The sequence below is a fragment of the Symphalangus syndactylus genome, chromosome 7 (assembly GCF_028878055.3).
Source record: "Symphalangus syndactylus isolate Jambi chromosome 7, NHGRI_mSymSyn1-v2.1_pri, whole genome shotgun sequence".
Lineage (NCBI taxonomy): Eukaryota > Metazoa > Chordata > Mammalia > Primates > Hylobatidae > Symphalangus > Symphalangus syndactylus.
The window spans coordinates 139,540,134-139,566,843 of NC_072429.2; the positions used below are offsets into that span (position 1 = coordinate 139,540,134).

The window sequence follows — 26,710 nt, forward strand, 5'->3', positions numbered from 1 at the left end:
TTTTGAGGTGGGGTCCTGCTCTGTTACCAAAGCTGGAATGCAGTGGTACAATCTCGGCTGCCTGCAACTTCCGCCTCCCAGGCTCAAGCAATCTTCCCACCTCAGCCTCCTGAGTAGCTGGGAGCACAGGTGTGCACCACCACGCCTGGCTAATTTTTTGTATTTTTGGTAGAGACGGGGTTTCACCATGTTGCCCAGGCTGGTCTTGAACTCCTGAGCTTAAGCAATCTGCCTGCGTCAGCCTCCCAAAGTGCTGCAATTACAGGTGTGAGCCAATGCACCTGCGCTTAAAAGTATTTTCTAAAGCTTAAAAAAATATATCAGCAAATGAAGGAATGACCAAAGTGAAATGGGCTAACCCAGCCTGGGCTGAAGATAGACGGGGATGCAGGGCTCTGGGGTAGGGAGGACGCACGGGGATACCAGGCCAGGTGTGTCTGAGGCTGTGCAAGGCCACCACTGCTGTCTTCTAGAGGAGTGTCTGCAGCTCTGGCAGGGGTGCCCAGCAGTAGGTCAGAAGCCATGCTGGGACCCAGCTGATGAAGACCCCACCCGCTGGTCCAGGGGTGGCTCTAGTTCCCAGCCATCGCTCTTGACTATAAACTTGGACGAGAAAAGGAATGATGACAAGTGGCTGATGAAGCTAAATTAAAGGCACTGCAGGAAGGGAGGAGAAAGCTACAAACCTGCTCAAAGGCTTCCGAACTGGCACAGGGGCCAGGTGAGAATGGGACTGTAACAGCTGTTGTGCAGGAAAACTGCCCGGTGGGATGAAGCTTAGCAAATGGACAAGTCAGTTAGTACCTGCAAAATGAAGCACGGTGTCAAAAACCGCTTTATTTTCCGCACTCTGCTCAATATTCCATGCCGTCGAGGCTCCACATATACTCAACATGACCAGTGCTATCAACAAATCATGCAAACTAAGTTGCTTTTTCGTAATTATAAATCAATCACGCTCACAGTAGAATATTTGCAACTCAGAAAGGTTTACTACAAACAAGGTAAGATTTTTTCCATAATTAAATATGCCAGAAATACCACTGAAGTATATCCTTCCAGGGCATCGATGACATTTTAATTTGTCTGAAGAAACCAAGTAGGTTCTGATGCCTAAGGAGGGGACCCAGGGAGATGCCTCTACCCATTCCCAGTGCAGGAGGAACTTGCAGGCAGGAGCATGGAGCCCCCACCTACTGTGAGAGCAAGCGAGGAGCACGCAGTTCACTTAACACTGTTGGCAGTTCTTGGTAACAGCAAGTTTAAGTGACATGATGTTTAACAAATCCATTTTTTTCCTAATCAACATCATAACAAAACAACATTATTCAAGAACCTGATGTACTTTGTTTTGCTTAAAAACGCAGTTTCCAAGAACCCCTCCACAACATTGAGGACTCACTAAACATTCTCCAAAAGTTGATGCTTTCAGCACAATGTGAAAAAAAACAGCCAAACTAAGCCTATACATTCCGACAAAGTTACAAAGTTATCATATTGGCAAGGCTTGGAAGCATAGCAAATTAAAAATTCTATAATTGGCTAGGCGCGGTGGCTCACGCCTGTAATCCCAGCACTTTGGGAGGCCGAGGTGGGCCAATCACCTGAGGTCAGGAGTTCGAGACCAGCCTGACCAATATGGCAAAACCCCGTCTCTACTAAAAATACAAAAATTAGCCGGGTGTGGTGGCATGTGCCTGTAGTCCTAGCTCCTCGGGAGGCTGAGACAGGAGAGTTGCTTGAACCTGGGAGACGGAGGTCGTGGTGAGCCGAGATCACACCACTGTGCTCCAGCCTGGGTGACAGAGCAAGACTGTCTCAAAATAATAATAATGATTTAAAAATTCTATAATTTAAGGCTGGGAACGGTGGCTCACGCCTGTAATCCCAGCACTTTGGGAGGCTGAGGTGGGTGGATCACCTGAGGTCGGGAGTTGGAGACCAGCCTGACCAACGTGGAGAAACCCCGTCTCTACTAAAAATACAAAATTAGCCAGTAGTGAGGCAGGAGAATCGCTTGAAGCCGGGAGGCGGAGGTTGCAGTGAGCTGAGATCATGTCATTGCACTCCAACCTGGGCAACAAGAGTGAAACTCCGTCTCAAAAAAAAAAAAAAAAAAAAAAAAAATTCTGTAATTTAAAAATGAGCCAGTTGCAGCGGTGTCCACATGAAGTCCCAGCTACTCAGGAGGCTGAGGCAGGAGGACTGCCTGAATCTAAGAATTCGAGGCTGTAGTGTGCTATGACTGTACCTGTGAATAGCTTCTGCACTCCAGCCTGGGCAACCTAGTGAGACCCTGTCTCGCCCTTACCTCTTAAAGAAAAATTATGTATATATATACACACGTATGGAAAAAAACAAATGTCACTGACGAATGGATAAACAAAATGTGTCCTATCACGACAGTGGAATATTACACACCCATGAAAAGGAATGGGGCACTGGCACCTGCTTGACATGGATGAACCTTTAGAGCATTGTTAGGCGAAAGAGGCCAGACACAAAAAGCCACATGTATGACCTCAGGCACATGCAACATCCAGGACAGGCCACTCTATGGAGATGGAGCACAGAGCAGTGGTTGCCAGGGGCTGGGAGGGGCCATAGGAAGCAGCTGCTCATGGAACACAGGGCTTCTGTTCCAGGCGATGGAAACGTCTGGACCTAGATGGAGTGATGCACGCCCAGCATCACGATGGACTTAACACAGCTGAGTTATGTACTTTAAACCAGTCCATTTTGTTCCACGTGTTTTACAAACATGTGGAATATCTAATCAGTAATCAATGAATCTCCTCAGCACTGAGCTCCTTTATGCTCCCCCTGGAGGAACTGATACCTTCCCCTGTGGCCTTTGGTGAAGAACACATTGAATGAATGAATTCTCAGCAACAACAGATTCTTCAGATCTTTAACCACTACTCCTAAACACACCGTGGTGATCCGGGCTTGTGAGCTCTGTCTGGAGAAAGCAAAGCTGTTGTTTTTCAGACATTAGCATTAGACAGGCAGAGATAACCTGTCAGAGGTGGATGCTACACTTGGCACTTTTTACACTGCCATTTATTACCATTCTGCCCTCTCTCCCCTCCAGCATGCTCCAGTCTCCTGTCACATCCCCAGGGCAGGCAGCAAATGTGCAGAGCTCTGGCAGCACAGTGGCCACTTTCCTTGGGCTCCTTCTCTGTGCAAATCACCACAGTCCCAAGGACATCAGCCACGTCACCCTCTACTGTTTTCTCCACAATCGTCCATGGATACCCCAACAGACAGGTCTGCAGCTCCTCTGCTTCGCCGGCTCTGTGCCCCTCCCAGCGCTATTCAGGGCCCTGAGCTGCCCGCAGCCAGCAGGCAGGCGTCAAGCAAACAGGGACCGGGGTGGGGACCTAAGCAGACACCGTGGATGGAGCAGGTCTAGGCTGAGGGAAGGTCATGGCTGGCGGCACCGCGTGCCACCTGGGACTGCGCCCAGTGCCACCTGGGCAGGCACCAGCCAGGACAATCCATGGGGAAGTGCCATTCCCCAGCCTCCGCTGCGCAGGCCAAGCACCTGCAGTTTGGGGTCACTGATCCAGCACCCGTTAAACGTCCTGAGTCAGACGAAAGCAGTGAGGGGTGTCCCTGCCAGATCTATTACTTTCCAGCTGGTCCAGGGCAGCAAGCGTCACAGAACAGCATCCTGGTAATGTCTGGATACCTGAATCAGCCCCGTGGGGTGATGGGGCACCCCTCGCAAGAATCTGCAACTGTGTAGGGGGCCCATGGTGAGGTCCTGCTCCTCTCACATACGCCACAGGCCCTCCCCACCCACCGCCTCAGTTCCACCGGTGGGTCACTGCCTCCCCAGGCCTAACACCCATGGGACCCCAAAAAATGTCTGCAGATCCGGCAAGCATCTCTTGGAGGCTCAGCTGTGCCAGGGGCCTGGGTGGGGGGGCAGGATGCTACCTCAGAGCCTCCCAGCTCTTCCCTGGGGGCCACAGGCTTGTGTATATCACCAGAAGGGAAAGGAAAAGCCAGCGTGAGCCAAGTGCTAAGCGGCTGCAGAGAGGACTGCGGGATCCTCAGCTATCTGGCAAAGTTCCATAAGAAACCCGTTTTGAGCCAATCTTGGAAAGAAGGAATTTCCATGAGCAGAAACGGGGAACCCAGGATGGGCATCACACCCGGCAGTGCGGTGGGCGGGCAGTGGGGCCTGCCGGGTGGCCTGGGGAGATCACACGGGCTCCAGCCGATGCTTGGGAGTCAGCCTGTATCATCTAAACAGCTGGCAACCTTGAGACTCTGCAAGTAGGAGTGTGGCCACAGCAGGTCGGCATGGCGGTCCGCCCATCACCCTGCCCGCTGCTCCTGCACCAGCCTCACCATCAATTCTTCCTCTGCTACAGCTGCGGCCTCACTCCCTCAGGAATCTGCCATCTCAATGAGGCCTCCCTAACACCCTACCTCCGCACACCCTGCACTTCCTCCTGAGTCTGTCTGCCCATCCCATCCCCCCAATCATAAGCTCTCTGAGGGCAGGAATGGTCTGTTTTGGTTGCTACTTTCTCTTCAGCATCTAGAAGAGGGCCCAGCACAGAGCAGGTGCTCAAGACATCAACTGTACAAACAAATGAATGACTGCCCAGAAAAAGACAAAAGACAGACTACAACGGCCAGTCACGAGGGCTCACACCTGTAATCACGGGGCCTCACACCTGTAATCCCGGCACAGAAAAAGACAGACTACAATGGCCAGACACGGGGCCTCACACCTGTAATCCTGGCACGGAAAAAGACTACAACAGCCAGGCACGGGGGCTCACACCTGTAACCCCAGCATGGTGGGAGCCCAAGGCAGGACGATTGTTTGAGCCCGGGAATTCAAAACCAGCCTGGGAAATACAGCAAGACCTTGAATCTACAAAAAAAAAAAAAAAAAAAAAAAAAAAAGCCAGGTATGGTGGTGCATACCCGTAATCCCAGCTACTTGAGAGGCTGAGGCAGGAGGATTGCTTGAGCCAGGGATGTTGAGGCTGCAGTGGGCTATGATCAGCCACTGCACTCCAGCCTGGGTGACAGAGCGAGATCTTATCTCAAGAAACAAAAACAAAAACCTCCAAAACCAAAAACCAAAGATAGCAAAGACAAGAGATCAGGAAAAGGAGGAACGTGATCTTGGCTCACTGCAACCTCTGCCTCCTGGGCTCAAGCGCTTCTCCTGCCTCAGCCTCCCGAGTAGCTGGGATTACAGGCGCCCACCACCATGCCCAGCTAATTGTTTGTATTTTCAGTAGAGATGGGGTTTCACCATGTTGACCAGGCTGGTATTCAACTCCTGACCTCAGGTGATCCACCCACCTCAGCCTCCCAAAGTGCTGGGATTACAGGTGTGGGGCACCATGCCTGGCCAGAGGCTTTCTTAATAAGAGAATAACTTAAAGACTTCACAAAAAGCACAAAGAGAATTCCAACCCTCTGAAGACACTGCTCCTGAAAGCGGCCTATTTTCACCACGAGCAGGGAGCCCAGCTCCCACACCCACAGCCCAGAAGAGAACACGGGCCCAGCCTAGGCTGGTTCCTGAAGGTGACAGGCCCCTGGGCCCCACTGTCTCTGCACCAGAGGGGTTGGGAGCCCTTGTCCTGCCCATGGCCAACCCCTCATATGCTCAAAGCAACAGTCCATCCAAAGACTTTGAAAAAAACACACAGCCCCCCAAATCCCTCACAGACTCAGCCAGGCAGCCACTCCATGCAGATGAGATTTTAGATTCCAAATCAGATGGTCTTCTTGGGTGGTTTTGTTCAAACATGTTTGTAAATCATGATACAATTTAATTAAAGTGGAACATCTCTCCAAAACACTCTGGGATTAAGTAGACATGCACACGTGCGGATCATTTGAGTTAAACAGAACAGGAGTTAGGAGTCTTCTGATTTAGCGGTTCTCTAAGTGTGGTCCGGGGAGCTTCAGGGGGGTCCCCAGGGCCAGAGCGGCTTGTGTTTTCCCTGTGCTGACATTTGCTGCGGTGGTTCCAGTGAAACTGCAGGTGCATCTGCACAGCGCAAGGCGGCGGTGGCAAGCAGTACCCTCAGACACCGGACTCACCACCACAGCACGTGCACAGTACAGGGATGAAACCGGCCTACCTTAAAACGTCCTGGAGAAAGCAGCAAAAAGCATCAAGTTTATTCCACATTGACTCTTAAGCCTTTTTTTTCTTTTTTTATTGATATGGAGGCTCGCTCTGTTGCCCAGGCTGGAGTACAGTGGCACGATCTCAATTCACTGCAACCTCTGCCTCCCAGGTTGAAGTGATTCTCCTCCCTCAGCCTCCCAAGTAGCTGGGATTACAGGCGCCCACCACCACACTGGGCTAATTTTTGTATTTTTAGTAGAGACGGAGTTTCACCATGTTAGCCAGGCTGGTCTCGAACTCCTGACCTCAGGTGATCTGCCTGCCTTGGCCTCCCAAAGTGCTGGAATTACAGGCATGAGCCACTGTGCCTGGTCGTGCCTGGTCTCTTAAGCCTTTTGAATGTTCTGTATGAGGAACTGGGAGGTGCATGTACCCACATACCCCTAAGTGTGAGGCTACCCCAAGGAGAGGCACTTGAGTGTGGCCTTTCGAGCTGTGACCTGGAGTAGGGTGCTGGGCAGATGTCTTCTCCAAGCAGACCTAGTGACCTGCACTTCAAAGAAAATGGCTGACGGTGTCTGTTGCAATTGTAAAATTCAAGCTTTAACATAAAAATTAGAATTGTGGAAAACTTACATTCACCACGAGCTTCAAGCTTCCAAATACTTAAAAGACTTCTGGTGAGTTCGGCCAGGTGCGGTGGCTCACGCCTGTAATCCCAGCACTTCGGAGCCCGAGGTGGGCGGATCACGAGGTCAGGAGATGGAGACCATCCTGGCTGACACGGTGAAACCCCGTCTCTACTAAAAACACAAAAAATTAGCTGGGAGCGGTGGCATGCGCCTGTCGTCCCAGCTACTCGGGAGGCTGAGGCAGGAGAATCGCTTGAACCTGAGAGGCGGAGGTTACAGTGAGCCGAGATCGTGCCACTGCACTCCAGCCTGGCCAAGAGTGAGACTCTGTCTCAAAAAAAAAAAAAAAAAAAAAAAAGACTGCTGGTTAGTTCAACGGTGTTCGTGAATGGGATGTTTTGATGATCTGTGCGATTAAATGTGTCACTGCTGGAAGCCCCATGTAACTCCGTGAGCTAGTGTGTTCCAAACGCCTGTTGCATGATGGACAAAACACATGGAAGACAGGATCCATTCGGGCTGCAATTCTACAGCTGCAGATTCTACACTGCAGCTGACTTTCGAGAAACTACTGCTTTTTCTGGCTGGGTGTGATGGCTCGCGCCTGTAATCTCAGCACTTTGGGAGGCTGAGGTGGGTGGATCACACGAGGAGTTTGAGACCAGCTTGGCCAACATGGTAAAACCCCATCTCTGCTAAAAATATAAAATTAGCCGGGTGTGGTGGCTATAATCCCAGCTACTCGGAGGTTGAGGCAGGAGAATCGCTTGAACCCAGGAGGCAGAGGTTGCAGTGAGCCGACATTGCGCCACTGCACTGCAGCCTGGGCAACAAGAGCCAAAAAACTCAGTCTCAAAAAAAAAAAAAAAAAAAGAAACTACTGTTTTTCGAGTTTTGGTGTAGTAGCAACAAATACCCATAATTATCTGAAAAGGCTACGAAAATAATCTTCCCTTCCAGCTACATAGCTGCATGAGGCCAGATTTTTTTTTTATACTTCAACCGAAACAACATATCCCTGGCCAGGCACGGTGGCTCGCGCCTTTAATCCCAGCACTTTGGGAGGCCAAGGTGGGCAGATCACGAAGTCAGGAGATCGAGACCATCCTGGCTAACACGGTGAAACCCCGTCTCTACTAAAAATACAAAAAAATTAGCCAGGCATGGTGGCGAACGCCTGTAGTCCCAGCTACTCGGGAGGCTGAGGCAGGAGTACGGCGTGAACCCGGGAGGCGGAGCTTGCAGTGAGCCGAGATCGCACCACTGCACTCCAGCCTGGGCGACAGAGCAAGACTCCGTCTCAAAAAACAACAGCGACAAAAAACAAAAAAACCCCAACATAACCCTGTGGACAGAATCCAGAAGCCAGCTGATGCTTTCTATTAAGGCAGACCTTAAGATTTAGGAAAAATGTAAAACTACGCCACTCTTCTCATTATATTTTGTTGTTTTAGAAGAAATAATCTTTCATAAAAACATGTCTATGAATACATATTTAAAATAATAAAATGACATTTTGTTGTATCAAATGTTTTTTAAACTCCTGTTTTAATTTGTAATACAACAGATACAACCCACATAAACAAATGGTCTTTGGAGTTCTCAATAACTTAAGAATGTAAAGAGGTCCTGACCGAAAACAGCTGAAGAGCTGCCGTCTTAATGTCCCTTTCCAGGAGTGGATTGTCATCTAGAGTATTTTCTTAAAAACACAGCAGCCCTGCCTGAGGTTTCTTCAGGAATAACGGTAATACTGGCAGAATCAGCGACAAATGGAACTCTATCCACAAGACCACTGCAGAAATTCGGGTCTGGTTTCTATCAGACTATAAAGAACAGCTGGCTAGGCATGGTAGCTCATACCTATAATCCCAGCACTTAGGGAGGCCGAGGCAGGAAGGTCACTTGACCCCTGGGGCTTGAGACCAGCCTGGGCAACACAGAGAGACCTTGTCTCCACAACAAAAATTTTTAAAGTAGCCAGACGTGGTGGTGCATGCCTGTGATCCCAGCTACTCGGGAGGCTGAAGTGGGAGGATCGCTTGAGCCCAGGAGGTTGAAACTGCAGTGAACCATGATCATCCCCACTGCACTCCAGCCTGGGCAATGGAGCAAGACCCTGTCTCGGAAAAAAAAAAAAAAAAAAAGGCCAGACGTGGTGGCTCACGCCTGTAATCCCAGCACTTTGGGAGGCCAAGGCAGGCGGATCATCTCTCAGGTCAGCAGTTCAAGACCATCCTGGCCAACATGGTGAAACCCTGTCTCTACTAAAAATACAAAAATTAACTGGGTGTGGTGGCGTGTGCTTGTAGTAGTCCCAGCTACTCGGGAGGCAGAGGCAGGAAAACTGCTTGAACCCGGGAGGTGGAGGTTGCAGTGAGCCAAGATCGCGACACTGCACACCAGCCTGGGGGACAAGAGCAAAACTCCATCTCAAAAAAAAAAAAAAAAAAAAAGCACACAAAGAAACCTGCCCTGAAGTTGAGTGTCCTCCTATCCCCAGGTCTAACCTGGCACTGCACACAAGCCCAGCAAAATCTGGGCACATGACGGGACCAGACTTCAATGCACTGATGGCTGCAGCGCCAGGGCCTAAAGGGCAAAGATCAATGTCCACGCCAAGGTGACCAACAGAAGCAGAGGGCCGTAGGGCACCCCAAACGGCTTTGAAACTGAAACATCCACCTTCAACTGCGTTCCCAGGCCCCTGCCCTAAGAGCAGCCTCTTCTATTGTGATGTAAAAGAGAGGGATCCCCGTAGGGAGACGGAGAGGAGCTTACAAAGGTCTTTCACTTTCCTACCCAATTGTCATGCTCCATAGAAGCACGTGGAAATAACCTCAGACATCAGGAAGCCGTAGGAGTAGCTTCAGAAAATGCCCCAAATGTCAGCCCCAGGGGTGGGGGGCTGGAAATCCCCTCAGTGCTCTGTACCCTGCAGAGTCAGCCTCACAGGGTGCAACAGAGGGAACCAGACAGAAACAGACTCTGAAACTCAGGGTGTGTAAAAACAAAAGCAAAGTGGCCGGGCGTAGCAGCTCACGCCTGTAATCCCAGCACTTTCGGAGGCCGAGGCGGTCAGATCACCTGAGGTCAGGAGTTTGAGACCAGCCTGGCCAACAGCGAAACCCCATCTCTACTAAAAATATAAAAATTATCCAGGTGTGGTGTCGAGCGCCTGCAGTCCCAGCTAATTGGGGGGCTGAGGCAGGAGAATCGCTTGAACCAGGGAGGCAGAGGTTGCAGTGAGCCGAGATCGTGCCACTGCATTCCAGCCTAGGAGACAGAGTGAGACTCCGTCTCAAAACAAAACAAAAGCAAAGGCAGGACTCAAGTCAATATTCATTTATTCAAAACAGTGTCCTAAGAAAAACACATTCAACCAATTCTTTAATGAAAACACTGGGAAATCCAAATCCACTAAATTCTGAGCCAATCTTTTCCTTTTATTTCCTAATGAAGTTTGCTCTACTTCAGAGAGGTCCCCTAAAAGTCCTGCATGTTTGCATAATTATAGCAATGGAATGCTACTCTCCTCATGTCTTCAGCAACCTGTTGCAGTGACAACACAGCCCACACTCTACTAAGGCGTCCTCCAGGGCCTGGGGTCCAACAAGCAGACCATGAGCCACACGAATCAAGGTTCTAGAACCTGGAGGCACCACTAGGTCCGAATCCAGGATCCAGTACTTCCTGCTGCGTGACCTGAACCCCTCTGTGCCCCAGTCTCCTCACTTCCAAAACGGGAGGATAGCAGGACCCACAGAGTCATGACCGTGCCTGGCACTCAGCACTCGCCGTGCCCTTGGTAACTGCTGCTGCTGCTGCTATTACTGAAGTCATGAGAACTCACTCTAACCGCTCAAGTCACTCCTGGAGCCTCATACTTCATCTGTGACTCTTGGTACCATCTTTTCATCACACCCAAGCCTGGGGCCACTCCCTGCCGACACCGCCATTCACATATTCGTTATCCACAGCACAATTCCACTAACTGTTTCATGAGTCGTGATTTGCCAAACAAAGCATTTAAAACATTCCACTTCTGAAATAAACAAAAGCAGGCTGGCGCAGTGACTCATGTCTGTAATCCCGGCACTTTGGGAGGCCGAGGTGGGAGGATCCCTTGTGCCCAGGAAGCCAAGGCTGCAGTGAGCTGAGATCGTGCCACTCCACTCCAGTCCAGTCAACAGAGTGAGATCCTGTCTCAAAATAAAATATTATAAACAAAGCAAACCAAAATAAAATAAACAAAAATGGAGTGAAATAATGGAGACAGCCCCCTGGCCAGGCCTGCAAGACTCAGCGCCGACGGCCCAGAGCAGACGTAGTCAGCACCCACTCCTTGCCCACGTGCTCTGGGCCCCGGGTCCCCAGGCGGCCCTTCTCATGCCACAGTGGCCCCGGCCCAGGCAGTGTTCTCGCCCGGCACACAGCCCGCTCAGAGCCCTCTGAAGGGTGGCAGGCTCGTGAGTTCAAAGCACAGAACCAGCATGAAGTGGGGTCTGCCCCACTGCCTGGCCAGGAGCTGACACTTTAGGGACAGAATAGAAGTGGCTGACATCAGGTAGGAAATGGTGGCTTCTGTCCACTACAGCCGATGTTTAAGGGACAGCCACAGTTAAATGAAACTTTTACCATGCTCAAGGTGGTTTTGCTTTTCAGAACTGGACCACCCCCTTGCTTGCTCATGCCTGTGGCAGCTCCCCATGCGGCTTCGCCGCAGATCCTGCCCACGGTCTGTTCTGAATTAAACACTATTGAGTTGGAGCACTCATGTGTTTGCTCTGTCTCTCTGGGGCTTTGTTTAGAAAACAAACTTTGACAATATCCAAGCAAACAATGGGACCAAATACTTGCAAAGTCACTTAAAAGAACAAAAGATACCTGTTCCCATTCCAAGGGCATGTTGTAAGAAACATGCTTTCTGCTATCATTCATCTGAATCAACGCATACCCTGTCATCAGCCAGCGCTAAGCCAAGAGGCTCACCCTCAGAGCACGTGCCTTCCTCCGAACAAGACAAGGTTTGCACTGAGTCTTCCACATTCCTGTACAAGCACCCTTGTAACCAAGCCCATGAGGCTCCCACACCCCATAGTCCGTGCCAGACGAGACTCCTCAGGGAACCCCAGCCGCCATCCCATCTGTACCCTGCTTTATCCAGGCAGCACCGGCACAAACTTACTGAAGCATCATTTTGAGATTCCTACAGGACAGACTCACTCCTCAAAGGACTGATGACAGCCCTGCCACCCACTTACACAGCCATTATTGCAACAGCGAGCCGCAGGCACCAACAGCTTCCTATGCACAAGGAAGACTTGCCATGCATTAATTCACTTCACTCCCACAGTGTAATTCCCGTTACTAATTATGACAACGACAACAATTATTAACTATAGTAACTATTATGTAATTAACACAATCACTTATTGATAATAATTGCAATGAATTATAATCAACAATTGTAATAACTACATTATAATAAAATACAATGCATTATGGTCATATTCTGATGGTTATGATACATAATTTCATATTAGCACATGGGTATTATTTATAATAATTAACAGTGACGGCAGTCACTATTATTATCCCCATTTTACAGAGGAGGAGCCGGCACAGGGGCAGCAGCAGTGGGCAGGGCCTAGGTGGGAGTCCAGGGCCTCGGTGCCAGAGCCCCTAGAACTACCCAATACCAGGCTCACAGAACAGGAGAGCCTCGGGGGGATACAGCTCACTGCCCCCACCTCGCTCAGCCTTGGGGTACAGCCTCCACCCAGCAGGGGCTGAGCACAAGTGGATTTACAAGGAACACCTGTAAGCGGCCCTCAGGAAAGAGACACACGTCAGCACTGACTGCGTCCAGCGGAGCCCTGCGTGTTTTCACCAGGCAGCCTGTCCATCCCCAGCCCTGCTCTCCACCCCCGCGCGCCCTCCACCAAATGCTTCCTGCAGCTCTGCTCTCTGCGAGCTGGAGGCGAGGATGCAGCAGGAGCAGGTCCAGCCTCTGGCAGTGAGAGAGTGGATGCCCTCATCCCCAAACACCTTGTCAGACACTGTAAGGAAGCACTCTGAAAAAGAGGGTGTTCTAGGCATATATAGAAGAGAAACAACAACACAACTGGCAGCTAACGCGAGCGCTTGCTGTACACCAGGCTCTCGGGCGCACTGACCTGTTCAATCTCAGGGATCCTGTGAGAGAAGCACCACTCTTTTTTTTTTTTTCTTTTTGAGATGGAGTCTCACTCTGTCGCCCAGGCTGGGGTGCAGATCTCGGCTCACTTCAACTTCCACCTCCAGGGTTTAAGTGATCCTCCTGCCTCAGCTTCCTGAGTAGCTGGGACTACAGGCAACTGCCACCATGCCCAGCTAATTTTTTGTATTTTTAGTAGAGATGGGGTTTCACCATGTTGGCCAGGCTGGTCTTGAACTCCTGACCTCAAGTGATCCACCTGCCTCAGCCTCCCAAAGTGCTGGGATTCCAGACGTGAGCCACCGCGCCTGGCCGAGAAACACCACTCTTATGCCCAAATGAAGAGTTTTGATGACACCAATGTCGATCACGCAGCTGGTAGGTGGAGGATAATCAAGAACCGAGCACAGCCGCCCATGGGCATGACCCTGTCCCACAGGAGCCCACCCTCTGATCTGTGTGCTGCCATCATCCTTTCACTTTAAAAATTGTTGGATGCTGGACATGGTGGCTCAGGCCTGTGGCCCCAGCACTTTAGGAGGCTGAGGTGGCAGGACTGCTTGAGCCCAGGTGTTTGAGTGCAGCCTGGGCAACATAGTGAGACCTTGTCTCTACTAAAAAATAAAAAAGCCAGGTGTGGTGGCAGACACCTGTAGTCCCAGCTACTCAAGAGGTGGGAGGACTGCTTGTGCCTGGGAGGCTGACGCGGCTGTAAGCCGTGATCGCACCACTGCACTCCAGCCTGGGCGACAGAGTCAGACCGTCTCCAAAAAAAAAAAAAAAAAAAAAGTTGGGCTGGGCGTGGTGGCTCACATCTGTAATCCCAGCACTTTGGGAGGCCTAGACAGACAGATCACGAGGTCAGGAGTTAGAGACCAGCCTGGCCAACATGGTGAAATCCCGTCTCTACTAAAAATAAAAAATTAGCCAGGCACAGTAGTGGGCGCCTGTAATCCCAGCTACTTGGGAGGCTAAGGCAGGAGAATCGCTTGAACCTGGGCAGCGGAGGTTGCAGTGAGCCGAGATTGTGCCACTGCACTCCAGCCTGGGCGACAGAGTGAGACTCCGTCTCAGGGAAAAAAAAAAAATGTTGGCCAAGAGCAATGGCTCACACCTATAATCTCAGCACTTTGGGAGGCCAAGGCAGGAGAAACACGAGTTCAGGAAGTTGAGGCTGCAGTTAGCTGTGATTGTGCCACTCCAGCCTGGGTGAGTGAGACCTTGTCTCAAAAAAAAAAGAAAACAAAACATATTTCTTGTGAGTAATATTACAGGTGATTTTTTTTTCTTTTTACTTCCACATCTTCTAAATTATTTGAAATGAGCATGTCTTTCTTTTTATCATGATGGAAAGAACAGTTTTAAAAAAAACTAGAATCAAAAAGCAACTCTGCCCGAGGAAAATTCTGCGTGGAAACCCCACGGCAGCATGACTGGGAGGGGTCAGGGCGGCTCCTCCGAGAGCAGCCGCTGGCTCCTTATCCTGGTGGCGGCCGCGGCCTTATCTCTGTGATGCAGACAGAGGCTGCCATGGAAGAAGGGGGCCCCTGGCCCCGGACTGCCCACACACAGCGTATACAAGACACAGCCACCCGCACCTGGCAGCCACTGTCGCCAAGTCGCTAGGGATGGGCTGTGGCGCAGGCTCGGTAGCAACTCTAATAGTCACCGGCAACACCAGGAACTGCTCCCTAACAAGAGCCGTAAGTACAACACGAACAACAACCTCACTTTCCACTCTGGACCACTAATGACCATCCATAAGCGATCCACTGAAATGTCTCACACTAGACGCAAGGACACAAGAGAAATAAAACGACAACGTGGCCCAGCAATGCTGGGGCCCAGAGGCATGGCTCAGACCAAAGCGGGGTCAGAGAGAAGTGAGGAACGAAAACAGACCCGGCGCCAGGGACCGGGCAGGCCAGAGGCTTAAGGCAGCCGCGGGAGGCCTGAGGCTAAGGCCACCGGGTGCTCACTGCGCTGCAGAGCACAGAAGAGGAGGGACCTACCCCCAGGCAACTCTGGAAAGCAGCCTTCGGACTGCACTGTAAGGCCAAAGACAAAAAGAGCCACACACATATGAGGGCTCCGGTCAGAAAGTCTGTGTCTCACAGGGGTGCGGGCCGACAATTCTCCACGAACCTATGGGCACACTAGGTTTCAACGAATAAGCAAACACACTGTGGACAGTGAGGCCAGGCTTCTCAACACCTGCGAATGTTATAAGCAGTGGGGGAGGCGAGAAGCCCTGCTGGGGTGGATGTGAATTGGAAACACCAGTATGATCCCATGGTTTTTAACATGAACGCAAGGGATAAGCACACGTAGATGTGTGTACACACTCATGCTAGTGTGGACGCGTGTGTCTCCTGCCTGCGTCCAGACCTGTTTCTAGCACCATCCTCCAATAAAAGAACAGGAGCTCAGGGATGAAACGGGCTGGTGCAGGAAAAATTCAAGGAGCCTGGAGCACCTTGCAGGTTCCAGAAGAGGAACAGTCAGAATATGAAGGGGCACGCTGAAAAGATGTGGGGCTACCTGAAGGGGTCCCACGTCAGGAGGAAGAGGGGCCTTCAGGCAACAGCACCGGCCACGTGGGAGCCTGGATGGGAGGGGGCTCCAGAAGTGAACAATGAATAACCAGAAAATGGCCATTAGTCAAATGGACAGATGTGCCTAAGAGCTGTAGGCCGGGTTAAGAGGCCTGTAGCAATGCTAACCTGCCCTAGGATCAGACAAGATGATGGCAACAGGGGAAGCCAACTATAGGAGCCCTGCACTACCCTGACCACTTTTCTGTAAGCCTAAAGTCACTGTCAAGTAAAATGGTAAGAGAATATTTATGAATGAAATGATATGACTCAAACAATGGAGGGTGTGGAGCAGGAGAGGACAGACTGAGTGATGGTCACATGAGTGTTCCTTCTATTTTCTCCTCCACTTTTATGTACATTTGAACTTTTCCACAATAAAAAGCCCTTTAAAACTTCTTCTTGGCCAGGCACGGTGGCTCATGCCTGTAATCCCAGCACTTTAGGAGGCTGAGGCGGGTAGATCGCTTTGAGCTCAGGAGTTTGAGATCAGCCCAGGCTAACATGGCGAGACCCTGTCTCTACAAAAAATACAAAATAATTAGCCGGGCATGGTGGCATGCATCTGTGGGAGGCTGAGGCAGGAGGATCGTTTGAACAAGGAAGGCAGAGGCTGCAGTGAGCTGAGATTGTGCCACTGCAAGCCAGCCTGGTGGGTGTCAGAGTAAGACCCTGTCCCCAAGAAAAAGAAAAAAAAATTTTTTTCTCAAAGTTTGCAAATTCAACATAAATCTGGTCTCCTTTTCTTTTCAAAAAAGAGACAGGGTCCCACTTCATCACCCAGGCTGGAGTGCAGTGGCGCGATCATAGCTCACTGCAGCCTGGACCCCCTGGGCTCAAGCGATCTCCCTACCTCCTGAATTGTGCCCATCCATGCCAAAGGAGCAGAAGTTCTCTGGGCACCAGCCTCTCCCTCACGCCACATTTGCTCCATCTCTCCACCCACAGATGCCCTCACAGGTGCCATTTCTGATGATCTCCAAGCCGCCTGCCAACCGTTTTCCACCCTGCAGCCGGTGGGCCTGCCTGTCTCCCACACTTGCCCCTCCTTGGGCTGGATGATGATGGCTGTGCCCTGGCAGCCTCCGGCTATAGCAGTCCCCAACACCCCATGCTCCGGGCCACTTTCCTGCCCTCCTACTGGACGAAGCACTTGCTTGCACTGGAGACACCTGCCATTTTCTATGGATTTGTGAGTGACTGCTCACAGACTCACGTCTGTGTTCATGACTCAGACCGTGAGCTCGCAGGGCAGAAGCCAAGACTGTGCCCATTCACCACTATCCCCAGTCGCGGGCATGACCCCAGCACATAGCTGTCACTCAACACTGACTCAAAGAACAAGCTTCTTTGACATATGAGGCATCTAGGATGGAGTCTGGGTACTGGACTCCCTTTTCGTCCTTGTTCAATGATGTTTACCTTTATTATGTTCATTTAGTCATCCAGGTTCCAAATATGCTGTACACTCTGGCATGAAGAAATGAACACATCCAATATCTATTAGGTGATCTAGGCAAAACATCTTAAATCTAACATTTTTTTCCACCCTGGTAACTAATCTGCTAGAAATGGTTTAGTATGGTTCACTTTCTAAAAGGTTCAGATGATAGTAACAAGTGTTGATGAGGACGTGGAGGAAATTGAACCCTTCGTGAACTGCTGGCGGGAATGGAAACGGTGCAGCCACTGTACAACAGCTAAGCGGGTCCTCAAAAAGTTAAACACAGAGTGACCATCTCACCCAGCCCATGACAAATTAACACACACGTCCACATGAAAACTTGTACACAAACGCTCACAACAGCACTATTTACACAAATCATAGATGAAGTGGGATAGATCCATACACTTGGATACTTGATGACAAAAAGAAATGAAACACTGATGCTGCCGTGTGAGCCTTGAAGACATGCCGAGTGAAAGAAGGAGACATAAGAGTTCACTGGCTGTGTGGCTTCATCCATAGAACATACTCAGAATAGGTCAATCCAGCGAGACCGAACGCAGATGGGTGGTTCCCAGGGGCTGGGTGGGAGCGAATGGGGTCTCCTCTTGGGGGGATGAAACAGTTTAGAAGTAGACAGTGATGATGGCTGCACCACACTGTGAATGCACTACATGCCATTGAATTGTTCATCTTACAATGGTTCATTTGATGTCACTGCCACACGTCCCCCTGGCACTCCAGCCTTGGCCTGTCTCCTGAGGGCACACAGGGAGGCAGTCAGCCTCCAGCAGCCAGTCAACAGTCAGGTCCCTGGATGGACACGGGTCACATCTAGACCTAGCAACACCCAGAAGGGCAGGGCTGGTGGGAACGGAGGGTGCCGTCTTGCTGCGTGCCCTCTGATGTGACCATGCTTCCCTCCCATGCACACCTGTTACCTGTCTCCATCAGTACTTACGGGATGTGGCCCCATGGCCCCTCCCTCCATAATGGCCACCATCATCACCCCTGCCAGGTCACAGAAGCCACCTCCCATCCCAAACACAGCCCTGGGAGGCCACTTACCACAGAGCCACAAACCACAAGAAGAAGAGGCCCCAGGGCGGGATGGCTGCAGAACTTTTCAAAAGGGCAAGCGAGTTTCAACATGCAGATTTAACTCTTAAACAAAGAAATGACTAAAGGCACTAAGCCTTTAGTGAGTTAAAGAAGACACATGGCGAACACTGCAAAGTAGACACAAGGGAACCAAGACGATCCCGGGGCAAGGAGGTCACAGTGGGTGATGGAGACAGGTGGACAGGAGAGCCCACCATAGGGCGAGATGCATGGGGAGCCAGGAAGATGCAGGGCGAGCGCGATGGACTGTCCCCTCCTGGGTTTCTGGAACCAAGCTTGTCCATAACAGACACTCACACTGGCTTGCATGGGTGGCACCCACTGTCCTCAGGCCAGCTCCGAAGAGCCCCCACCCAGCAGGTCTCGACTGGGTCACCCGGCTCTGCCCCCTCTGGAGCCCTGCCTCACTCTGGGAGGCAGCCCACTTGGGCCAGCCTCGCCCCCTGCCTTCAATCACACCCCAACCGGCCAAGCAGGGTGAGTCCCCATTTGTAGAAGTGGAGCCAGAACATCCACACTGCACGCACCTCAGGGCACAGAGCCGGCGTGTGTGGCAGGTGACCACCTCACCCTGGACGGGGATGGACAGCGGCAGAACAAACCCAAACTTGGACAGCCTGCATCCAAACTACCGCTCCAGCTCCGGCCACCAATCTGCAAGAAAGACACTCAGAACAGAGGGCATGCCGGGCTACACCCAGGAGATGCAGCTGCGGGAGACTGCAGCACCGAGCAGCCAGTGTCCCCAACTAACAGCAAGGCTGGGGGCTCAGGAGGCGGCTCTGGTCCTCACATTCCGAGGCCAACTGTGAACATCCACACCAGTGAGCAACGGGCAACTCTGGCACCATGTGCTCCCCGGCTGGGAGGAAGCGTTGGTCTTCAGATGCCGGACACTATAGGGGGCATATAAGGAGCAGAGAGGAAGACAGACACACGCCCTTGTCGTGCGGTGACATCTTCTGAAACATCTGTCAACAAGACGATGCCACTGGGGTCTGCAACGAGAAACGGGAAATGGGACGAGGCTCAAAGAGAACCACAGACAGACCATGCTGGAGGCGGGGGACGGTGCATGGCACACACCCCTCTCCCGCTCCTTCCAATGGTCCCCTTGCCCGGGTGCATGCGCTCCACTGGGACCATGCCAGCAGCCTCCTCCAGGAAGGCCTCCCTGCTTCCACCCCACCCTCTTGGTCTGTTTCTAACACAGTGGCCACAGGGATCCTTTTAAAGACTAAGTCAGCTGGTGTCCCTCCTCTGCTCAGTCCCTGCTGCACATCCCGGGTATTGATCTCCCTGCCCTCAGCCTGCACCTGGGCCCTGGCTGCAACCCTCCTTTGCTGGAGTGCAGTGGCGCGATCTCAGCTCGCTCCAACCTCCGCCTCCCGAGTGGCTGGGATTACAGGCGCCCGCCACCACGCCCGGCTAATTTTTGTATTTTTAGTAGAGACCGGTTTTCACCGCGTTAGCCAGGCTGGCCTCAAACTCCTGACCTCAGGTGATCCTCCTGCCTTGGCCTCCCGAAGTGCTGGGATTCCAGGCGTGAGCCACCGTCCCCGGCCCAGTCCCACTCCTTCCTGGTGGGCCTGTGCTGACCACCAGGCAACTCGCCCACCCCAGCCCCAGCCCCTGACCCTGCTCAGCCCTCGTCTTTCTTTCGTCCCTCATATCCAGGGGGTGCTTTACACCTGGCTCACTGGCGAGTCCTGTTTTGATGCTGCCCCTAAGCCCTCTCCTCAATCACACACCATGAACGGGCCTCACCCCCGGCCTGGCTCCTTCCAATGGCACATCCTTTGCAAAGCTTCCCCGGGGGAGTCCAACCAGAGTTCCTGCCAACTCTACCATGCGCATCCCCGACCCAGATCCTGCGTTCACCTGCCAGTCCTGGAATGGCCAGGCTGTGTCCACAGGGTCACCCTCAAATGTTTCAGAACATTCCAGGAGAATGCTCTACACTCCTCAGGGGAGCTGCACAGAACAGGGACCCCCCCCCCAAAAAAAGCTTCCAGGGCCAACAGCGAAGTTAAGGTGTGATGAGTGAGCGTCTCAGCACTGAGAATCCATCCACACCTAAAGTGACCGTGCTTACAGTGAGGCAAGCATTTTAGCATCTGGCAAACTGCATACTTCGCGAAGCAGCAGCACGCACAGGGACCAAAGCGCGCCCAGCAAGGTCCCCCTGCCCCAGTCACCAATAGGGCCACTTGAGCCACCATGGCAAAGCCACGGGCAGCACGTGGCCTTCTAGTTCCACCGGCTTCAGCTCGGTTCATGGCCTGGGGGGCACAGCTGGCACCCTTTCGGCATCGCTCCTGTCTACGAGCGGGCAAGGAAGGTCCCCAAGTGCTGTCGGCGTCCAGTGCACTTGGGTCTGTATGGAGGTGAGCTCTGGGCAACACAGGCCATCTTCTGTGTCCCTGGCCCAAGCCTCTCAAGGCCGCTGTGGACACCGCACAGATGAGTGTTATTTATCAGATAAGCCTTTTTAAATGTTTTCTCATCCCTCCCTGCTTGCAAAGTAAAGACCCAGAGGTCAACAAAGAGGATCAAAGGGAGGAGGAACACCCGCCCTACCGCCAGGCAGAGTAACGCCCCCATCACGGTGGGAGTAACAGTCACCATCAGAGGGACCTTCTGAGGGCCCCGCATGTGGGATACAACTGCAGGTCGCCCGCATCCTCTCCTCTGATCAAAGCACCACCACCATGAGGACGAGGTACGAAGAGGAGACTGAGGTTCAGAGAGGTGAGGTGAGACGCCCATCACGTGGCCAGGATTCCAGTGAGGTGGGCCTGACCTGAGCCTGCACTCAGGGTGGTGTCATGCTGATGCGGGCGTCCTGCAAAGTCACATGAGCCCCCAGCCACTCCCAAGAGCTCAGGCACCTCCACACACAGATTGGTTCCAATCACCCCTCTCATCACTCTTGGCATCTTTCTTTGCTTTCTCTGCATTTTTTACTCGTGTTACTCTACTAATTCCTTTGTCCCTGCAAAAAAAAAAAACATAAAGCAAATGATGCCCCGGCTTGCCAGCTTGAGGGGCGGGGGAGGCCGCCATCCCTCAGGGCCTCCCTGGGCTTCTCATTCCCACTGCTCAGACTGCACACGAGCATGGGGCCGTGCTCAGACCAGAATGGTGTCCGGGTCCCCGAGCAAGCCAAGTGCCACACACACGGGACACTGATCATCCCATCAGTCATAACCGGGACTCAGACACCCACCCCAAAGCAGGGGCTAAAGAACTCCCCATTCACACCCAGTGCCCGCCACCTTCCCACCCTGCATAAGCTCACTTAGAGCAAGACACCGGAGAAGCTTGGGAATGTGGGTCCCACGGGAGGATCCTTTCACTATCAAAGCCAAAAAGAAAGAGGGCAAAGCACTCTCAAGTCCTCCGACCGTCAGAACAAGAGTGCTGATGCAAACTCCTCCGACAAGTCAACATGATGTTGGAAAGACAAACTCACAACAGTTGTATTATTTTACTCAATAAGTCAAACCTGACAAACATCTCAAATGGCTATGACCTATGAACTTCAGTTTTTGATCTTTTTAGGTGCAGCTGCAAGAGGAAAGCTTCTAGTGGCTGTCTTCTGGCAGCAGAGTACACTGACTCTCTAAGGACAAAAACCCAGAGCTGAAACACTCAGAAATGACGTGGAAAACGACAACATCGCCCAGAGTTACTGCCCCAGGAGGATTTTCCCAAGATGGATGTCAACTGCAGTAAGAGATTCGGGTTAGGGGCCACCTGGGTTCCTGAGTCTGGCTGTTTCTAAGCCTTGCTACAGTTGTGTTTGTTTTGGGATATACGTCCTTAAAAACAGGTACTGGCCGATTTGCATTGCATTTACTGAAGCCCCAGTAATCACCTTCAGAAGTCCCCCTCCGTCTGGTAGTGGACTAGCTGTGTTCACAGCAACACGGAACCACAGGTGGCACCGCACACAAGCATGGCGGTCACTTGTCAGAACTCCACACTTCATCAGTAAAGGAGACCACCACAAAGTCCCCTGTGGGACACCCAACACGCGATCTCTCACAGATGCACCCCCCAGGGCTGCTGATCCCCCTGTCTCGGGGCTGTCCTCCAGGTTTCTGGCATGGCTCCTCCCTCCCTCAATTCCACTCCCAGGAGGAGGCTCCCGGAGCTGCTTGAGGGCTTCTACCTCCTCTCCCCACCCTTATCCCAAAACCAGGGGGTCCCAAACCCGGCCGAATGGGCAATCACTTGGGACATCTGTGAAATCAGCTTCCTAGGTCTTCAGGGCAGAGACTGGAAGAAGCTTTCAGGTGATTCTGTGATTCCTGCTCCCTTGGCCGCAGTGCCTGCTGACTGAGCGCCAGCTGTGGGCAGGCCCCACCCCAGAGCTCGGCCCAGCTTGCCCTGACCCACTGCCTTATTGGGGCTGCCAGATGCGCTGCCTCCTGAGCCACTCTTGCTTCCCCAGGGAACGAACACCCACGTGTGTGAGGCCCCAGGAATGAGGAGGTCGGCAGCCCCACCAGGGAGCCAGGCACATGTATGTGTGTGTGCATGTGTGTGTGTTACATACCTGGGTGTGTGTGTGTGTACCTGCAGATATTTTTTATTCCCTGTGCATCTCTATAATATTCTGCAGTGTTAAGCAGCACAGATGCTTCTAAGAAATGCTCAACTCTGTGCTGGGTGTAGTGGCTCACACCTGTAATCCCAGCCCCTTGGGAGGCCAAGGCAGGAGGATTACTTGAGGCCAGGAGTGAAAACAGCCTGGGCAACATAGGGAGACCCCCATCTCTACAAAAAATAACCCCAGCTTCTCGGGAGGTGGAGGTGGGAGGATCTTTTGAACCTGTGAAGTCAGGGCTGCAGTGAGCCGTGACTGTGCCACTGCACTCTAGCCTGGGCAACAGAGTGAGACCTCACCTCAAAATAATAACAACAACAACAACAATCATAATAACAATGATAATAGGCCGGGCGTGGTGGCTCACACCTGTAATCCCAGCACTTTGGGAGGCTGAGCCAGGTGGATCACCTGAGTTCAAGAGTTCAATACCAGTGTGGGCAACATGGCAAAATCCCATCTCTACTAAAAATACAAAAAAAAAATTGGGTATGATGGCACATGCCAGTAGTCGCAGCTACTCAGGAGGCTGAGGCACAAGAATCACTTGAACCTGGGAGGCGGAGGTTGCAGCGAGCCGAGACTGTGCCACTGCCCTCCAGCCTGGGCAAGAGAGAGAGACTCTGTCTCAAAATTAATTAATTAATTAATTAATTTTAAAAAATTAAAAATAATAATAATAAATGCCTGACTCTGGGGGTCATGGATTTTTTGACACATCAAACAGGAAAAGATACACTGCAAGAAACAGTAGGAGCCAGGCTCTGCCAGCTGATGTGACCTCGGCTCCGGCTGTCACTGCAGGCCTCGGGCACCTTCTCTTCTGTCCTGGGTCACTGTATGAAGACTAAGGATTCGTGGGGAATGTGCCGCTCCCCTTCAGCACAGGCACCCGTGCCCGGGGCCAGGTGGGAAGGCAGAAGAGCCACTGTATGGGGGAAGTAAGGTTGGAGAGGACGCTAGTCATCCAGGCCAAAGTCCCCACTTTACAGGCGAGAAAACTGAGACCACACAAGGAGATGCAGATGGGGCTGGAGTTCTGACCAGACTCCTATCTGTCCACCTCGATGACAGTGAGAAGATGAAAAAGGCGGGGGCCGGGCACGGTGGCTCACACTTGTAACCCCAGCACTTTGGGAGGCTGCGGCAGGTAGGTCACTTGAATCCAGGAGCTCCAGACCAGCCCGGGCAACACAGGGAAAACTCGTCTCTCCAAAAAATTAGCTAGGCACGGTGTTGCACAGCTGCAGTCTACCTGGGAGGCTGCCCAAAAGGGCTGAGGTGGATCTCCTAAGCCCCGGGAGGTTGAGGCTGCAGTGAGCCGTGACTGTGCCACTGCACTCCAGCCTGGGCCATGAGAGTGAGACCTGTCAAAAAAAGAAAAGAGGAGAGGGCAGGGGAGGGGAGGGGAGGGGAGGGGAGGGGAGGGGAGGGGAGGGGAGGGGGGAAGGGGACGGGAGAGGAGAGGAGAGAGGTGGGGCTTCCAGTTCCTGATCCAACCCACACAGCCCGGTTCCTGGCAGACGGAGGGAGGCCTGGCCCACCTCCCACACCCTGCTTCTCCCAGCTCACAATGGGGACACGCGTCAGCACCCTTTGGAAAGAACTAGCGGCAACCTCAATGACACCACACTCACGCCCATCAGATTTTCTGAGGATTTCAGGAAGTGCAGTGCCATGAGGGGTGAATCAAGTTTAAAATGTTCCAGCCTGTTCATCTTTAAAGTATACACAAGCCCCAGATTTTAAAAATGCATTGAATCTGAGAGGCCGCCCGTCCACCCTGCTTTCAATGGACAGTTCTTGCGTCTGCCTTTGGTACCACGGAAAGCTTGCAGGTGCCCACTGCCCTGGAGGAAGCTCCCAGCGCAGACGGTGTCTCCTCACACTGGGTGCAGCTCTATGGAGACAGAAACTGGAAGGACCTGGCGATTTGGTCACAACGTGTAAAGGACCGAGAACAAAGAGTGGTTTCAAGTTCCTAAACTTTTGGAGGAAAAAATTAGAATAGTGGCTACAGCAAACAAGTGCAGGCCCCTGACCGCAGCAGCAGCAGCAGGCTCGGGGCTCTCAATGTGTGGCGTGGGCCAGCACATCCCCAGTGAGGAGGAGGCAGCAACCACGGGGGGCGCAGAGCTGGCCACAGACGATAAGGGCAGAGGTATGTGAAGGAGGGAGCCGTTCCCAACCCCACACTGGGGAGAAAAGAATCCCTCTTATTTGAAATAACTAAGAGATAAACTGCGCAAGAGCCTCCAGTTATCTTCCGTATTTGCCATAGGTCACACGGTGTCGCTTCTGCTGAGAGAGGACCATAAAAAGGATTCTGCTGCAACTGAAAATTCAAGATGCAAAGGGAACTGCCCCAACACTCTGCTTAACAGCCTGGGCAACGTCAGGACTCCATCTCTAAAAAAGTAAAACACCTTCGCTGGGCATGGTGGCACATGTCTGTAGTCTCAGCTACCAGGGAGGCTGAGGTGGGAGGGCAGCTTGTGCCCAGGAGTTTGAGGCCACAGTGAGTCATGACTGTGCAACTGCACTCCAGCTTGGGCCACAGAGAACAACCCTAACAACCCTCAGAAACACTAAACAAAACACCACTTAAATGTGTCAGAATTAAAACCATGAGCAACTGGGTCTCCAAACAGCCCCCTTCAACAAAACTGAGACCAAAAAACAAAGATCTTGAGCAATGGGGTTCTTTCTAAAACCATTAAAGAAAAAACGGAGGGGGAGGGGAGGCACAAATGCTCTGAAGAAAAGAGATTTTAAAAGACGTAGGCTGGGCGTGGTGGCTCACGCCTGTAATCCCAGCACTTTGGGGGGCCGAGATGGGCAGATCACCTGAGGTTGGGAGTTTGAGACCAGCTTGACCAACATGGTGAAACCCCATCTCTACCAAAAATATGAAAATTGGCCGGACATGGTGGCTTAGTCCCAGATCCTCAGGAGGCTGAGGCAGGAGAATCGCTTGAACCCGGGAGGAGGAGATTGCAGTGAGCCAAAATGGTGCCACTGCACTTCAGCCTGGGTGACAGAGGAAGACTCCGTCTCAAAAAAAAAAGATGTAAATATAACAAGTCAAATGCAGGGAGAAGAGAGAGGGTGGGCTAGCTTTAGAGGTGGAAGGCAGAGACCCAAATGTGTGTGTGAACTTTGGTTAAAATTCAGGATCCAAAGCACTCAACTGGAAACACATTTCTGAGAAAATGAGAGAAATTGATCACGGACTGTTGTTAACTGTCCTAACGGCACCGGGGTATGTTCAAAACGTCTCCACTGCTTTAGACACGCGTATTTAAATATCGAGGTAAAATGACAGGTCTGCAATTCACTTTGGAAAATGTCCACAAAGAAAAGGGGCATATTTGAAGCAAATGTGGAAAACCTTGATGACTGTTGAAGCTTCGTAATGGATAAATGGGAGGGTATTAAACGAGTCACTCTACTTCAGTGTCTTTTCAATTATTTCACAATGTTAACTATTTTTAAAACTCAAATGTTATGTTTTGAAGATTCACAGTAACGATTCATAAAACAAAACCACATTTTATGAGACTGGGCCATTACAGAGCATTCACTGTACAACTCACAGAGAATAAGCCCAACTGGCATTGTGGAAACTTTTGACATGGAAACTATAAGTTAAAAAATAATTCTGCTTCTTCAAATTGCACAGGGTTTAGGAGTTTGGAAGTGTTTACATCTTTTTTTCCCAAGGGGGACTCTGCACAAATACCCAGCCATGCTGCGATGGCCTCGGCCATGTCAGCTGCCCCACGGGTAGAGGGTGATATCCTGCCATGGCAAATGGGCACCAGTATTGGGAGAACTGGCCATACCTTCATGGGCACCACTGGGGGAAGGAGGAGAGGGGGCAGGAGGAGTTAAATGGCTCTATAAACCACAGTGAAGGTCAGCTCTTCTCAAAGTCACAATCCTATTTAGACAACTGTCAAGTCTTAGATATCACAGAG

The 26,710-nt window shown here is 51.7% G+C and overlaps 1 protein-coding gene across 7 annotated transcripts in view; it reads right to left on the bottom strand.

The window, feature by feature from the left end:
• AGO2 (argonaute RISC catalytic component 2) overlaps window positions 1-26,710 on the bottom strand; it is a 118,601-nt gene that overhangs the window by 88,735 nt on the left and 3,156 nt on the right. The window contains exon 1 of one of the 7 annotated variants that reach the window (XM_063643579.1): window positions 23,846-23,866. The exons of 4 other annotated variants lie outside the window; for them this stretch is intronic. The gene's annotated coding sequence lies outside the window, so the exon portion shown is untranslated. Of the gene's footprint in view, window positions 1-686; window positions 949-18,642; window positions 18,856-23,845; window positions 23,867-26,710 lie in introns of those variants that run through there. 2 more of the 7 variants (XM_063643578.1, XM_055287392.2) reach the window with 2 other exon arrangements.